We start from the raw sequence: 16,006 nt of genomic DNA, 5'->3' as shown, positions 1-16,006 counted from the left end.
TTCTTTATTTTTTATTTTAGAGAGAGAGAGAGAGTGAGCAGGGGAGAAGGGTATAGGAAGACAGCTAGAGAATCGTAAGAAGGCTGCACACTCAGTGTAGAGCCTGACACAGGGCTCGATCCCACAACCCTGGTATCATGACCTGAGCCAAAATCAAGACTCAGACACTCAATTGACTGAGCTCACCAGATGCCCCTGAACACTGTCTAAACAGGGAGACAAAGATTTGGAGGTGGACAGGGTGCTCTAGGGAAAAAGGGCACCGTGAATAAGTCCCTGAGGCCAGATTCAGTGGGTCCTGTGGGGAACTCTGAACAGTTCTGAGCTGCTTAACAAAACCATGGAGGGGAAGTGGGGGGCAGGGGGAGGTGAGGAGAGTGAAAATAAAGGGAGAGCTTGTGCTTTATTCTGTACAGAGTAAGGAACTATAAAAATGTTTTCATCCAGAAAGGGTCATTGGTGGATTTGCATTTTCAGGTTTTATTAGGCAAGTCATTAACTATTTGAAGCCTCAGTTTTCTTATTTGTAAATTTGACTGGAGAAGGGTAGAGTAGATCATTTGTGGGATTCTTTCTGGTTCAAAGATTTAGAAAATCAATGAAAGCATTTTTCCCCCTTATGTAGTTGACCATGAAGTTTAAAACCAGACAGAGCTTGTTATTAGGCCTTCCTATGAGACTGTAATTCCATTGTTTTGATGTTCCTTAACTGGAAATCCTGTGTAAACCAAGGGTGACTTCCAGCATGCCCTGTGAATGTGGGTGGGTATGTTGGGGAGGAAAAATGGGGGAAGGGTAGGGGAGCTGGAGTTTACTGTGGAAAGAGAAGCCATATATATATATATATATATATATATATATATATATATATATATCAGTAATGCTAATGGACTTTCAGAGAAAATTACTCCTAGTGATTAAAGATTTAATAATCCATGAGTATATCTATCAATACTGGCTTAGGAAAATTGGCTACATGTTCTTGGAATATATTTTTATGCAGTCCCTTTGAGTTCAGAAATTTTTTTCCTGTTCAAACAACATCAGAAAATAATCGATCATCTGCCTCCCTCTGTAGAATTTATATGCAGGTCAACATTCTTGGATTGTTTCTCTTTTCTTCTGCCACTGCTTGACAAGTATTCATCTTCAAATACACCTTTGTCCTTCAGGGCAAGTTTTCAACAAAGTCCTGAAAGTTATTAATGCTTCAACCAAGCCTCCTTTGCCTTAACAAATGTATGTTCAAAAACACCAAAGAATGTGTTTTTCCTTTTCTCTCTTCCTTCCTGTTGTTACACACACACACACATACACACACACACCCCTCCGCAAGTACACTCTGGACCTCCCTTCCCATCCCTACTACCTAACCTTCTTTTGAGGTATAATGTAGTGGTTTATAATATTGATAAGAAATGTCTTGCGGCATGAATTGATGTTCTTTATAAACCGATCAAAATCACTTTAAATCAAGTGTGAATTGTCTGGACCACTGCCCTATACCTGCTCATTTTGTCCCTTTTGTTTAGTATCCATTATCGTGAGATTTTCCAGCGAGTTTATTGGGTCTTAATAGCAGCTGCCTATCTTTATCATATGTTGGCTTATGTAATGTTAGAGAAATGACTTGTGTACTTTGAAGGAAAATGCCATTTTTTTTTGCTGAAATCGGCAATGAAAACACTTATTTTCTATTCTGTCCCTCTCTATTTGAATGTATTCCAGCTGATAAGTGTATGCGATGGATTTAATAGAGATACAAGCTACATATGCACCATATCACTGCAACAGTATGCATCTGCCTATTAACTATAGCTCCTAATTTTATCTGCAGAACCAAATGTGAAATCCCGAGCGCTCATGATTGAAGTACATGCTTACATGTACCTTTGTTAGGAAGGCACTGTGATGTTCAGAAATCACAAAAGAAGAAAGAATAAAATGGGGTTTAGTCCTTGCGCAGATTGTGTTCTGTAGTTCGATTTCAGTACGCACACAGCCTATCTGTTTGCATCAGAACAATGGCTGTCCGGTTATGAATTATCATATATCCGGTATACAAATTATCAGCCATCCCGGGTCTGCGTTTGATCCACAGCCTTCCACTTCAGGCACTGAGCACAGTTGGTGCCAAGTAATATCAATCATTCTATTTTTGCTGTGTCCCTGGTAAGAGATGGCATTTGTTTTCCTGATTCAGAAGATAAGCCAGACATACTGGGAAAAAATGCGAATGTGGAAAAAACAAAACAACAACAAAAAACCCAAGCCTTGTTGAAAAATTTCTGAACTAAAAATGCATCGCGTTAAATATCTTTTATAAAGCAGAATTCTAATGAAGCTTTAATTATCTGAAATAAATGGGAAAAGGATGACCAAAAATAATACAGAATCAAAAAGAAATTTAGATTTTACCCTAAAGCCAAGCGTGTTGTTTTTATAGGTAGCTGATTTAATTGCCAGATTGTTTTCTCGGGCAGAGCGCTCCTTTGCCCTTGCTCGCACGAAGACCTTCTTTGTTCCAGTGCAATCAGGTCTATTCCACAGATCTCTTCAGGCTGGAAACAGGTTTCCATTAAGAAATTAAATACTGCGTTTTCCATTTTCATACACAAATTGAAATCTGCAAATAGCTTCAGTGGTTTATTTTTTTCTTTTAAAGAAACCAATTTTTTCAACAGATATTGAGCTCAACAACTTCTTCTACAGCCTTTTCTAAGCTGGAAATTATTCGTAAGCAATCCGGGTTAGACCACATCAATTTCCCAAACAAAAAGCCCACGTGGTATGCGTGTGATGAGGGCCTTTGAACGTGTGACACCAGAATTCAACCCCTGACATTCAGAAGCAGCATCTGAAAACATCATTTATAGAAAAGTCTCTCTAAGTCTTTTGTGGCCACTGAATGGCCCCGGAACACAAACCATCTGCACTTTCCAACCAGAGTGCACCAGAAACAACCTACCTACAGAGAATGATGCTAAAGGAGCTCCAGAAGAGAGTTGTAATATACATTTCCCCAACCCGAACAAAAGCCGCACATTTCAAGGGGCTAAAAATTCCAACTAAATGAAATGTGAGTAAGAAGCTGCTTTTTCAAAATTGGACCAGAATGGGACATGACTGGAGACAGAATTCCTGGCCAAGCCAGTCACAAGACCAGCCCGGCTGCAAAGTGATCGGAAATAGACTCTCTCCCTCTCTCTTAATGGGTGGTATGGCATGTTGCTATGGAAAAAAAGAACTGATAGACGCCATCTTTGGAGACTGTTTACCACCAGGGGTAAACAGGGCAATCTCACCAGAGACCTACTTTGCTTTTGCTTTTTAAAGGAGACATAAGCAAGGGCTGGAACCACATGGGTGGTCAAAAAGTATCACCAGATTTTCTTAAAAAGACTTTAACTGTGACCCTTGCCTCAGACTAGTTTGAGGAGGTAAGTTGTAGGTAGTTTTTCTAGCTCTAGAACGTTGTTTCTAGAAGACAAACCAGTCTGCCATACAAGGTTTTGAACCTGATGTGTGCCAAGAAAAATTCACTCATTTGCTATTTATCCAGTGTTAACAGGGGGTTCTTCTAAGCTGCATGCCCATCTAGCTACAGTCAAGCTTCCCACTGCCTTCTCTTCCTCTCCATCATTTACTTTTCAGTGTATGATACATAGTTTCATCCCTACTACTCAACTTTCTATAGAAAACTTTCCTGTAATTTATTAGTCTGACTGTCTCACGACAGAAAATTGAGACAATGAAGTATGCCAATAAATAAAGAAAAAAAAGGGGAAAAAATTTCTCACAGTTGTATTCCCTGCCAGATATAGTCTCAGTTTCTGTTAACCACCAACCTCTCAAAAGAGAACAAAAACAAAAAAACAAAGAAACGCCCCAAAAACAAAACAAACAAAACCCCCAGTAATCTTTAGTTGATATGTCCACTTCATTTCCTATTTACTCTTCAGTTAACTGTGACCAAAAGTCCACCCTTAATCCTTGACCAAATTTGTCATCTCTGAGATCATCAATGATCTTGCTGCAAAATCCTGTTCCTACTTTTCAATGCTTAATCTTACATGATCTTTCTCTTTCCTTAGATGTTGTTGGGATTCTCTTTCTTCCAACTCTGCAATCCTTGGCTTTTAACATAGCATTCTCTTTGGCTTTCTTTCTCTTTGCTCACCCTTTCTCTGTTTCATTCACTGATGCTTTATATTCTAATCACTCCTACACAGGTGGTCCCTCATTGTTGTGTCTTTCTCTTCTCACTTTCTCCAGGGAACTAAACTATTATTAAATATTATTAAATGTCTAGTGGATGTGTCCACCAGGATATAACCACGGCATGGGCTCTCAGTATATGCAGTCGTTTCCTCCTCTGTTAATTCTTTATCGCATTGAATAGCCCTGCTTTCTAGCTGGCCCCCTAAAGCCATTATCTTGAATTTATCCCTCTCTCCATCAAATTCCATTTCAAGTATAAGCACTACCAATTATAGCTTTTCTCTTCATCTTCACTAACACAGCAGAGCTTAGGCACCTGTAATCCCTCATCTGAATCATAGAAGAAGTACTAATTGTTTTTAAATTTTGATTGCATCACTAAGCACATCCTATCCCTCCTTAAACATTTTTTAAGCAGCTTGTCATTGCCAAAGTCTCAAAAACCCTATGACTTTGTGTGGTCAACAATCTAATTCATTACTTGGCCCTTGACAGTCTATCTCTCCCAAGGTCTTCCTCGTCTCACTCATGCTCTAATTTGCAGTCATACAAAAGTACTTGACTAAACATACTGTGTGGTCTCGCACCACTCGCCTTTGGGTTCCAGATCTCAGTTCAGATGTCATGTGGGCACCTAGATTTTAGTCCGAGCTTACCACATACCAGCTGGGTGCTCTTGGGAGAGATATTTAACTTTTCCAATTCTTCCTATCCTCATCTATAAGACAGTCATAATATAAAACCTACTTCAGATCATTGTTGTAATTATTAAAGGAGGTAATATCTCTAAAATAGTTTTAATAGTGCCTGACAGATAATAAGCACTAATAAATATATTTTTATAATATTCCGTGCAGACCTATGCAAAGGGATTTTATTCAACTATCAGCAGAAGAAAATATTGTTGGTAGGAATCACATACCCTAGGTTGTAAGCAAAGACCTGTAGACATGTGGCATTTGTTTATGTCATGGGACAACAAGAGGAAACAGCTCATTGGTCATCCTTCTGAGCTGTAGAGAAATTAGGTTGATGTCTATTGCTCTTTTGCTCCGATTTGTTATTCTCTCTAATAGATGAAATGGAGCATGATGGTAGCTTTAGGGGCTAAAGAGCACAGTCAAGTATACCTTTTACCACTTGGACACTGAGATCGATCAGAAAATCTGGAAGATTGACTTTAGGCATTAGAGGAATTCTGGAGTGGAGTAGTATCCAGTCTGCTGTGCAAGATAGGCCTCACTGTCAGTTGAATGATACATTTTCTCCAACTTTTCTTCTCTCACTCCCAGTTAATGTCAAGTATTTATGATTAAACTTTAACAACTGCCATAGTTCATGCCCATTTATTTACTGCTGAAACTGATATTGCCGCTTACAATGGGTGTTACGTACTATTTTAACCCAGTTTGTTCCAGATACACTTTATTGTTTTAAGTGTGTTTATTGGCCGATTGCTTTATGACCATTTTTAGTATTCTTTACAATAACCATCTGTAGCTAAAATGAATTTGAAGTTTTCCATTTCAAATACACCCTAGTGACTATCAAGTAAGGAATACAGGATTTTGTGCTAAGCTGACTAGTTAGGCAATTAAACCAAAAGTAAAACTTTAAAATATAAAGTTTATAACTTTAACATTTAAACAAAAACATCCTATTAATCTATTGGCTTTTTTTTTCTTATATAAACATTTGTTGGCAGTATTCAAAGCTTTTCAGAAAATTACTTCCAGTTCCCAGCTTTATCTTTACATGAATTTTTATATAGCTTAATGGATTCTAAATGTATACAAGTAATAGATAAGGTGTTATAAAATTGATACTTATGCTAAGTTTATAGAAACTTGGATATTGCCAAAGTATGTGGTGTCTAGCCAATATTTATGTTCAAAACAGACGAGTATTAAGAAAAGAGTAAGATAAATATAATAATGTGAATTAGTGTTTAGAAAATTTGAGAGTATGAAAAGTTAAGATCACAGGGGCAAAGTAAAATTGGAGAGTTAAAAAGTTATATCTATGCTATTATAGACCTATAAAATAGTGGCATGTGAAATTGTAACTATTTCAAATCGTGGTCATGTTATTTTCCCCTCTTTTCCATAGTAAAATGGACCTGTTTTTATAATTACTCAAGGCATGCACTCAGAACAATCAGAAATATTGTGAAATCATTCCTAATGAATAGATTAATAGGCATTATTAAACTCATAACCAAAAACTATCTGTAGTAGCAGTTCCAAATAGTGAATCTTTATGTAAGTTTTGTAATCAAACAAACTGGGTTGTGATCCCCCCTCTGTCATTTATTAGGTAAGAAACACTGAACACATTATTTAACTTTTAAGCTATTGTTTTATCATTTCTAAAGTTAGGGATAGTAATCGCTGCCTCATAGTATACTGTAATGATGTAAAATCCACATGTATATGTAAAGCATATCCATATGGTACATAGTATCTTCTATAGAAGTTAATGATTCACTCTATTATAATTTAAGCTTTTATATTGTTAATATATAAAACATATTTTACATATTTTATATGATTAAGCTTTAAACACTTAAAGACATAATTTGTCTTTATATTTAACATGGGTTTATTGTAGGCAGCACATATTTGAGTCTTGGTTTTTGTTCGATCTGACAATCTTTGACTTTTAACTGATGTATTTAGACCATTTACAGTTAAAGTGATTATTTATATGATTGGATTAATATCTAACTTCTTGTTAGCTATGTCTCTTTGTTCCATTTGTACTGTATTTCTTTCTTCTCTTTGTCTTTTCTTGGGCTAAGCATTTTTTATTACATTTGATCTTTAGTGACTCATTAATTATACCTCTCTAAAAAATGTTTTTAGTGATTACTCTGGGATTTACAATATGTGTTTCAAATTAATCTGAGTTTACCTTCAAATAATGGTACACTACTTTACATGTAGCGCAAGATCATTACAACAGTATATTTCTAATTCTTCCCACTCATCCTTTGTTCTATTATGCTCATAAGTTTTACCTTTACATATACTATAGGTATTAGTCAGTTATCTCTTATCACATTTACAACTAGAAAATAAATTTTATCTATTTTCATTCATTTCGGTTCCTATTCACTTCATTTTTTTATGTGTAGGTCCAAGTTTCTATCTCATACGTCTATCTGAAGAATTTCCTTTAGCATTTCCTTTAGAAATGAATTCTCTTAGTTTTTGTTTGAAAATTAAAAAACAAATTCTATTTCACTCCTTTTTACTACATCCTGCTTAGTGTTCTGTGAACTTCTTGGATCCACGGATTCATGTTGTCACTAATTTTGTAAAATTCTCTGACATTATTTCTTCAACTATTTATTTGGTTCCATTTTTTCCCTCTTGTGTATATGCTACTCTGTTTGAAATTGTCCCACACTGTTGGGCGCTCTGTTTGTTGTTGTTTGTTCTTTTTTCTTTGTGTTTCATTTGGGGTAGTTTCCACTCACCTATCATCAATTTCACAGAATCTTTCCTTGGCTCGGTTGAATCTACTGAGGAGCCTGTTGGAGGCCTTCATATCTGCTACTGATTTTTTTTTTTCCCTTCTAGTATTTGCATTTGATTCTTTTTTATAGTTTCATCTCTCTGTTGAATTACTTATCTGATCTTGCATGCAGTCTACTTTGTTCTATTAGAGCCAGTAACATATTAATCATAATTACTGAAAACTTTCTGTCTGATAGGTCCAACATCTGTGTCATACACAGCCAGTCTGATCCTGATAATTGCTTTGCCTTTTTTGTGAGGGTGTGTGTGTGTGTGTGTGTGTATGTATTTTACTTTTCATATGCCTTAGAATTTTTTTTTTGTTGAAAGCTAGATATCTTGTGTAGGGGTATAGAGACTGGGGTAAATGTTATTTAAAGTTGGAGATGAGCATCCCTTTTCTTCAGCCTGATCTTAAGCGAAGGATTTGTGCTAATCTTTTGAAGAGTTAGGCCAAACTTGGGGTTTATTGTTCTGATGGTTACCCTGAGTATACCTCAATCTTCAAATCCTCCTAGTGATGCCCTGTGTTTACAGCGTGGGCTGGTTTGTTGGAGTTTCTATCATTACCTGTTCTTTCTTTGCTCAGAACTCCATTTGCACTGTTGCCCAACAGACATTGGTGTCTTGCAGCTCTCCCAGCTATATTCCACTGCTATTTTTCTCTAAGCACGTAAGGCTGGTTGGGGATGCCAGAGAAAGAGAGCATTCCCTCATGTTTGATTATGTCTCAGTCTCAAGGCTCTTTTCTTGGATCTGGCCAATGGCCTTCGCAAGTGCTCTGCCCCTCCAGCTATAAAACTGGACCTTCTGGGTGTTTCTCCCATAGCAGATATATGGGTATCAGGTGGTATCCCTCCCATGGGAGGGATGCAACTTCTTTTTTTTTTTTCCTTCCCTGCTCCCTTCCCCCAGATGCAGTGGATTTCTACCTTACCCTAAGGTGATGGGTTTTGTTACTCTTCCCCCTGGAGATTAAGCCTTTCATCCCGTAGTGGAGATAGAGGAGATGGGTTTGGGAAGTTTGGGCAGTGACTGCTATTCCCTTTCTCAAGTCAGTACCATGAAAACAAGCTTTCTCAAGAATTCTTCTAAATCTTTTCTATGAGTGCTGCCAGCAAGAATGTGCAAACACCTCTGTATCTTCAGCATCTGGGGGCTTTACACTCTCACACTAAGCTCACTCTCAGTCTCTAGCAATTTCTGAAAACATTTTAGCTATATCTTCTATTCATTTTATGTAGAGTCTAGCAAAGTGCTATTTATCTTTGTAGGCATCTGTCTCTCCATATTTGAAGTTTCTTGTTTGCCTTGAGACCTCAATTCTTTGATGGGTCCGAGTTTTTCCAGTTGCAAAGGCGAGAATGATATCCTTTTTTAAAAACTATGATTTATTGTCAAATTGGCATCCATACAACACCCAGTGCTCATCCCAATAGCTGCCTTCCTCAATGCCCATCACCCACTTTCCCCTCTCCCCCACCCACCATCAACCCTCAGTTTGTTCTCTGTATTTAAGAGTCTTTTATGGTTTGCCTCCCTCCCTCTCTGTCTGTAACTTTTTCCCCCCTTCCTTTCCCCCATGGTCTTCTTTTAAGTTTCTCAAGATCCACATATGAGTGAAAACATATGGTATTTGTTTTTCTCTGACTGACTCATTTCATTTAACATAATACCCTCCAGTTCATCCATGTTGATGCAAATGGCAGGATTTCATTCTTTCTTGTTGCCAAGTAGTATTGCATTGTATATATAATTTTTTTTAGTGTTTATTTATTTTTGAAACAGAGAGAGACAGAGCACAAACGGGAGAGGGGCAGAGAGAGGGAGACAGAATCTGAAGCAGACTCCAGGCTCCGAGCTGTCAACACAGAGCCCAACGTGGGGCCTGAACTCATGAACCACCAAGATCAAGACCTGAGCTTAACCGACTGAGCCACCCAGGTGCCCCCATTGTATATATAAACCACATCTTCTTTATCCATTCATCTGTTGGCGGACATTTAGGCTCTTTCCATAATTTGGCTATTGTTGAAAGCACTGCTTTATACATTGGGGTACATGTGCCCTTATCAATCACCACTCCAGTATCCCTTGGGTAAATTCCTAGCAGTGCTATTGCTGGGTCATAGGGTAGGTCTATTTTTAATTTTCTGAGGAAACTCCACACTGTTTTCCAGAGTGGCTGCACCAGTTTGCATTCCCACCAACAGTGCAAGAGGGTTCCCGTTTCTCCACATCCTCTCCAGCATCTATAGTCTCCTGATTTGTTCATTTTGGCCAGTCTGACTGGCGTGAGGTGATATCTGAGTGTGGTTTTGATTTGTATTTCCCTGATAAGGAGCGACGTTGAGCATCTTTTCATGTGCCTGTTGGCCATCCGGATGTCTTCTTTAGAGAAGTGTCTATTCATGTTTTCTGCCCATTTTTTCACTGGGTTATTTGTTTTTCAGGTAAGGAGTTTGGTGAGCTCTTTATAGATTTTGGATACTAGCCCTTTACCCGATATGTCATTTGCAAATATCTTCTCCTATTCATCAGTTGCCTTTTACTTTTGTTGATTGTTTCCTTTGCAGTGCAGAAGCTTTTTATTTTGATGAGGTCCCAATAGTTCATTTTTGCTTTTAATTCCCTTGCCTTTGGAGATGTGTTGAGCAAGAAATTGCTGCAGCTGTGGTCAAAGAGGTTGTTGCCGGCTTTCTCTTCTAGAGTTTTGATGACTTCCTGTCTCACATTCAGGTCTTCCATCCATTTTGAGTTTATTTTTGTGTATGTGTAAGAAAGCGGTCTAGTTTCATTCTTCTGCATGTTGCTGTCCAGTTATCCCAGCACCAATTGTTAAACAGACTGCCTTTTTTCCATTGGATACAAGAATGATATTTTTTATAAGTCTCTACATCTCCAACCTGACACCAGAAGTATTTTAATCTTCAATTCAATAACAATGGAGAATTAAATTAATGAAAGTTTATTCTATGCAACAGGTATTATTATTATTGTTGCTACTATTATACTTATATTAAAATGGAATTCATTTGAATATGTTAAATAAGTAAGTAATTATAGGAACAATGAAGAAATATCAAGACATATTTTGGGAATTTTTTTCAGTTGCATCAGAAAGTATAATTGGAATTTATTGCCTTTGAGAATTTTGTATAGAATTGTGAAAAAGTAAAATTAAAGTGATACACAAATCAATTAAAGTCAATCAATTACCACATTAATAGAATGAAAGAAAAGAATCATATAGTCATCTTAATAGATGCAGAAAAGGCATTTGACAACACTGAATATCAATTCACATTAAAAATGCTTCATAAATTAAGCATAGAAGGAAAATTCTTCAAAAAGTTAAAAATGGAACTACCATATGCTATAGCTGTTTCACTTCTAGGAATATACCCAAAGGAAATGAAAACACTTAACTCAAAAGATATCTACCCACCTGTGTTTACAGCAGCATTATTTATCATAGCCAAGACATGGAAACAATCTAAGTGTCCACTGATGGTTGAATGGATAAGGAAATTGTGATATACACACATATATATAATAAATTAGTTATATAATTATAAATAAATTATATTTTATACCATATAGATTATAGTAATATTACATACAACACTAATATTAATATATTCTATTAAGTTATGTATACCATAGCTGAAGAAATTATGAAATCCTTTTGTGACAACATAGATGAACCATGAGGACATTATGCTAAGTGAAATAAACTGGAGAAAAAAAGATAAATCTCATTTAAATGTAGAATCTAATAATAATGATAAAAAAGACCAGTCAAACTTATACAAAAAAAAGGTCAGATTTGTGGTTACCAGAAGTAGGAGAGGGAAGGGAAATTGCAGGAAGGGGGTCAAAAAGTACAAAATTCCAGTTATAAGATAAATAAGTATCATGGATATAATGTACAACATGGTGACTATAGCTAACAGTGCTGTATGATATATAGGGAAGTTGTTAAGATAGAAGACCTTAAGAGTTCTCATCACAAGAATTTTTTTCCCCTTTTTATTGTATCTATATGAGACGGTGGATGCTACCTAAATCTATTGTGGTAATCATTTTTTAATGTATATAAATCAAAACATCATGCTATATACCTTAAACTTATACAGTGATGTATGTAAGTTATTTCTCAATAAGACTAGAATAAATAAGGAGCCGTCTATTGTTATATTACACCTATCAAAAAAAGTGTGATTTAATGAATTCTTACTCTGATCGAGGAGACCCTTATTTCCTTAGCATATCAGATTGGATAATTTTGGCTGCATGTAGCAGAAAATTATGACTTAAATCATTTAAACAATGGAAAACTTGATATCTTGAAAGATGTCTGGAGATGGTGGTTCTAAGTTTGGTGAATTCAGAGCCTCAACCAAGACTCATCTCTAGACTGAAATAACGTAAAGAGAATCATTTCCAGTGAGTCATGGAAGCCAAGCCAGAGCAGACATGGAGCCCAGGCACTGGCACGTGTGAATGTGTCCCTCAGAAATATCAGCCCAGGCCCTGCACGCATCCCAGAACCGACAAAGTGGAGATAGTACTTTCCAGGTTCCACATACATCATTCAGATGGTCTGTGGCCATTTGTCAACTTCCTTTCTGCAATTCTGACTTTGATAACAGTGGCATGTGATGAGCCAGGATTATTCTAAGTACTTTACAAGCGATAGCTCATGTAATGCTCACAAATGATGCTCTGAGGCAGTTCCTGTTATTATTCCCATTTTACAAACGGTGGAAGGTAAAGTCCAGTGGAGCCTAGTTGCTTGCTTAAGGTCACAAAACTAAGAAGAAATGCACATGGGATCTGAATATGACTTCTTAATTCAAACTCTCATGTAATATGTTGTCCTGCCTTGAATATTTTCTATCCTTGATATTTCTTTTTTTGGGCTAATCTTTCTCTGTTCCACTCATCAGTTCTTCTCCTTGCTCCAAAGATAAGAGCTCTCCCCAAAGTGCTATTTTCCTCTTCCTCTCTGAGCTCTCTTGATCCCAAGGCTAAACTACCATACTACCATACCATTTAACACTTTCTTCTCTATCTTCAAACCACCAACACATCTTCTCTCAACGCCATTTTAGCTGATGCATTGCTTCTTTTTTTTTTTTTTAATTTTTTAAAAATTTTTTTAAATTTTTTTTTTTTTTTTTTTTTTTTTGAGACAAAGAGAGACAGAGCATGAGCAGGGGAGGGGCAGAGAGAGAGGGAGACACGGAATCCCAAGCAGGCTCCCGGCTCTGAGTTGTCAGCACAGAGCCCGACGCGGGCTCAAACTCACGAACCGTGAGATTATGACCTAAGCTGAAGTCAGACGCTCAACCGACTGAGCCACCTAGGTGCCCCTGATGCATTGCTTCTTAGCCCATCAGAAAGAGGAAAGTACTCACAAGAGAACCTCCACATGCTTGCCACCAATCCTCCATACTTTTTTTTTTTTAATTTCACTGGTTGCTTCTTCTTAGTGTCTTTTATTGTTTCCTGCACTCTTCAGATCTCCAAACATGAGGTCCTCATGCTCACATCTTCAAACTTGATGATTCCCACATCCATTTCTAGTCCAGACCTTCCCTCAGAACTTCTGTATATGGCCTCTTTGGTGTCTTTCCTTGTATGTAGGCATTTCAAACAACAAGCCCCACACTGAAACCCAATTGCACTCACCACCAAAACCTACTTCCCTGCTTCTTCTCCAACTCTTTAAAAGACAAGTGCTCAGTGCTCAGACCCCAAAACCACGTAGTCATCCCTGATTCTTCCCTGACTCTCCATTTAATTAGTCAACAAATTCATCTGGGTTTAACTTCAAAATATATCCAGAATATATCAGAGCTACAACGCCTTCCTACCTTGAATTTTATAATCACTTCTTGTGGCAAAGAGTGTCATCTGACACACAATGTATCTGACACACAATGTATCCTTTATCGTTAAGAGAGCCTGCCTTTTAGCTGGCACGTGACTTCTCTGAATAAAAACTATACTAGTCAGGCTTCCTTGCATCTCAGCAAGGCACATGTCTAAGTTCTGGCCAATGGGTTGTTAGCACATGTGTTATGTGAGCTTTGAAGAAACACACCTAAAGTGAGGAAGCATGCCTCTGTTCTGCTCTTTCCTCCAGCTCGAATGCCCCAAGTTCTGCTTCTTGCCATCTGGAATGTGGACAGAATGGCTGAAATAAAACAATCCCCAGAACCAACCGGGGAGGATTGGAATTTTATAAGGGGAGCTTATAGGTGTCCTTACTGAATGACGTTCTTTCATTCTATCCACTTATTAGGGAGGTGTATAAGAAGACCCCCAGAACCTTTCTCTGTGATTTGTATCTTTAGGACTCATTTTATTCATTCCTTTTATCTGTATTAGATAGCATAATTAAAACTGATTTAAGGCCAAATTGGAGTATGTTAAAAAGGTGACTATCCCCTATTCTGTCAAGAAGGGAGAAAAGAAAGGGAGAAAGTGGCATTTAAAATACTAGGAACTGTACTCTGGTCTTTTATCATGTTATCAAGCTGAGCCCTCACAACAACCCTGCTTGGCAGGGTTATTACCCCTTTAATGGGTGAGATATTCAAGCCCCAGAGAGGCTCCCTCAACATGGTGCTGAAGTGGTAGGGCTAGGTTTGACCTCAGTGACTGAGTATGAATTTGCTGATTTAAATGGTATAGTATAGTGTAGAATATGTTGGGCTAGTGCTAAAGTTTTATATTGTCTTGTCCCATAGAAATAAGGAAACCATCAATATGCCATCACTTTTTAGTGACGGCATCACGATATGTGGAGAGCTAGGACATGGCCTGGAGCATAAAGGATGCATAAGAAACACTAATTCCCTGGCTCATCCCTTCCTTCTCCCTCTCAGTGAGATGATAGAAAGGCTTTGTGATCTATTTGAAATAAATATTTGAATACTTAAAATATGTGAAATAAATAATTATATGTAAGGCATGGCCTAGAAATGGTTCCTAGAGTACTTACTGCTTAATGTTTGATCCAAGTATCTGCTGGTTTGCACGGTAGGCCTGAGGAACAAGTTATCAAGGGTTATAAAACAACCTCAAGAATCATTGTAACCACAGTGTTCAGATCAGAATGCTCAATATGGTTCATCTGCTGATGGAAAACCCGGAGCAGTACCATTGTATATTTCTTGGAGCACACCTCCAAGATGCTCACACCTTTTGTCTGCTTTAGCCTCAAATTATTAGCGAAGAGAGTTGGCATTTATGGGTTGTCTATTTGTAGGCAACTGCAGTGAGGCAGCAATTTTCTCCTGTCTGTGGCTTTCATTTGCGCACTATTATGTGTGGCCTTCCAAGTTCCGAGGAATTAGTTCAACTATGTCTCGTTTATAACAAAATTTGTTTTCGATTCAAATCTCATCAACCTGCCCAGACTCGTAAAGAAAGGCAACAAAATAAAATCCTCTATTTCTAGCTTCAATTTTTATATGTGGAATTTTTTTTAAAGAACTCTATAATAATAAACAGTAAAATTCCATTTGGCAGCACTTAGGATCGTACTTGGGAAATATTCATTAACATTCAGTAATTTAAGAATCCTCAGTGTCTAATTATCAAAGTGAGTTTAATTACCACAGGCACCCATTCATTTAATTGGCTGGAAACACAGAAGAAATTAAATGATACCAATGCCAATTTGGCCCCAAAGTCTTCATTCCACATTTATTTATCGTATTTATAAGAAAGGTGTTCATGGTGATTGTTGCTAGTTCTGTGTGCTGAAAACAAGCCCACAAAACTACAATAGCAGCTCAACATTCTCTGTCCTAATCAGGAACCCAATTAAAATTAAAAGGGCCTTGCATCTTCATATTTCACATATTATGAGGTGTAAATACTCTCTTGCCATTTGAGGACAACAGGATAACTGGTTTTATAACAAATCACCATAAATCTACAGGATATTTACCACAGGGCAATGTGACAGGTAGTGGATACCAGACTGAGTATAAATGAGCATATACAGTATTGTTATCATTTAACTCTGCCTAGAAATACTGCTGTGTCATTGCTTTGTTCCTTCTCAAAGCTTCAGGGAGTTCTCTGAATGTCAGTTGTCACTGATACTGATTTCACTGGCCAGAGACGCTGACTACTTTGGCTCTTTCCCTCAGGAGGTCAGCCAGAGGTCAAAAGGGGAAGCATGTCCTGTTTACCCAAAGAGGACCTCCTGTTCTGTCCCTTGGCATGGTCACTTTCATGGT

General features: G+C 37.5%; 1 long non-coding RNA gene across 1 annotated transcript in view; it reads right to left on the bottom strand.

Moving 5' to 3' along the window:
- Positions 1-16,006, bottom strand: part of LOC122241338 — a 52,825-nt gene that overhangs the window by 26,054 nt on the left and 10,765 nt on the right. Inside the window, exon 4 of the long non-coding RNA XR_006221418.1 lies at positions 14,758-14,801. This is a non-coding gene — a long non-coding RNA (uncharacterized LOC122241338). The remainder of the gene's footprint in view (positions 1-14,757; positions 14,802-16,006) is intronic.

The sequence above is a fragment of the Panthera tigris genome, chromosome C1 (assembly GCF_018350195.1).
Source record: "Panthera tigris isolate Pti1 chromosome C1, P.tigris_Pti1_mat1.1, whole genome shotgun sequence".
NCBI classification, from domain to species: domain Eukaryota; kingdom Metazoa; phylum Chordata; class Mammalia; order Carnivora; family Felidae; genus Panthera; species Panthera tigris.
This window is presented reverse-complemented; position numbering and strand designations above follow the sequence as displayed.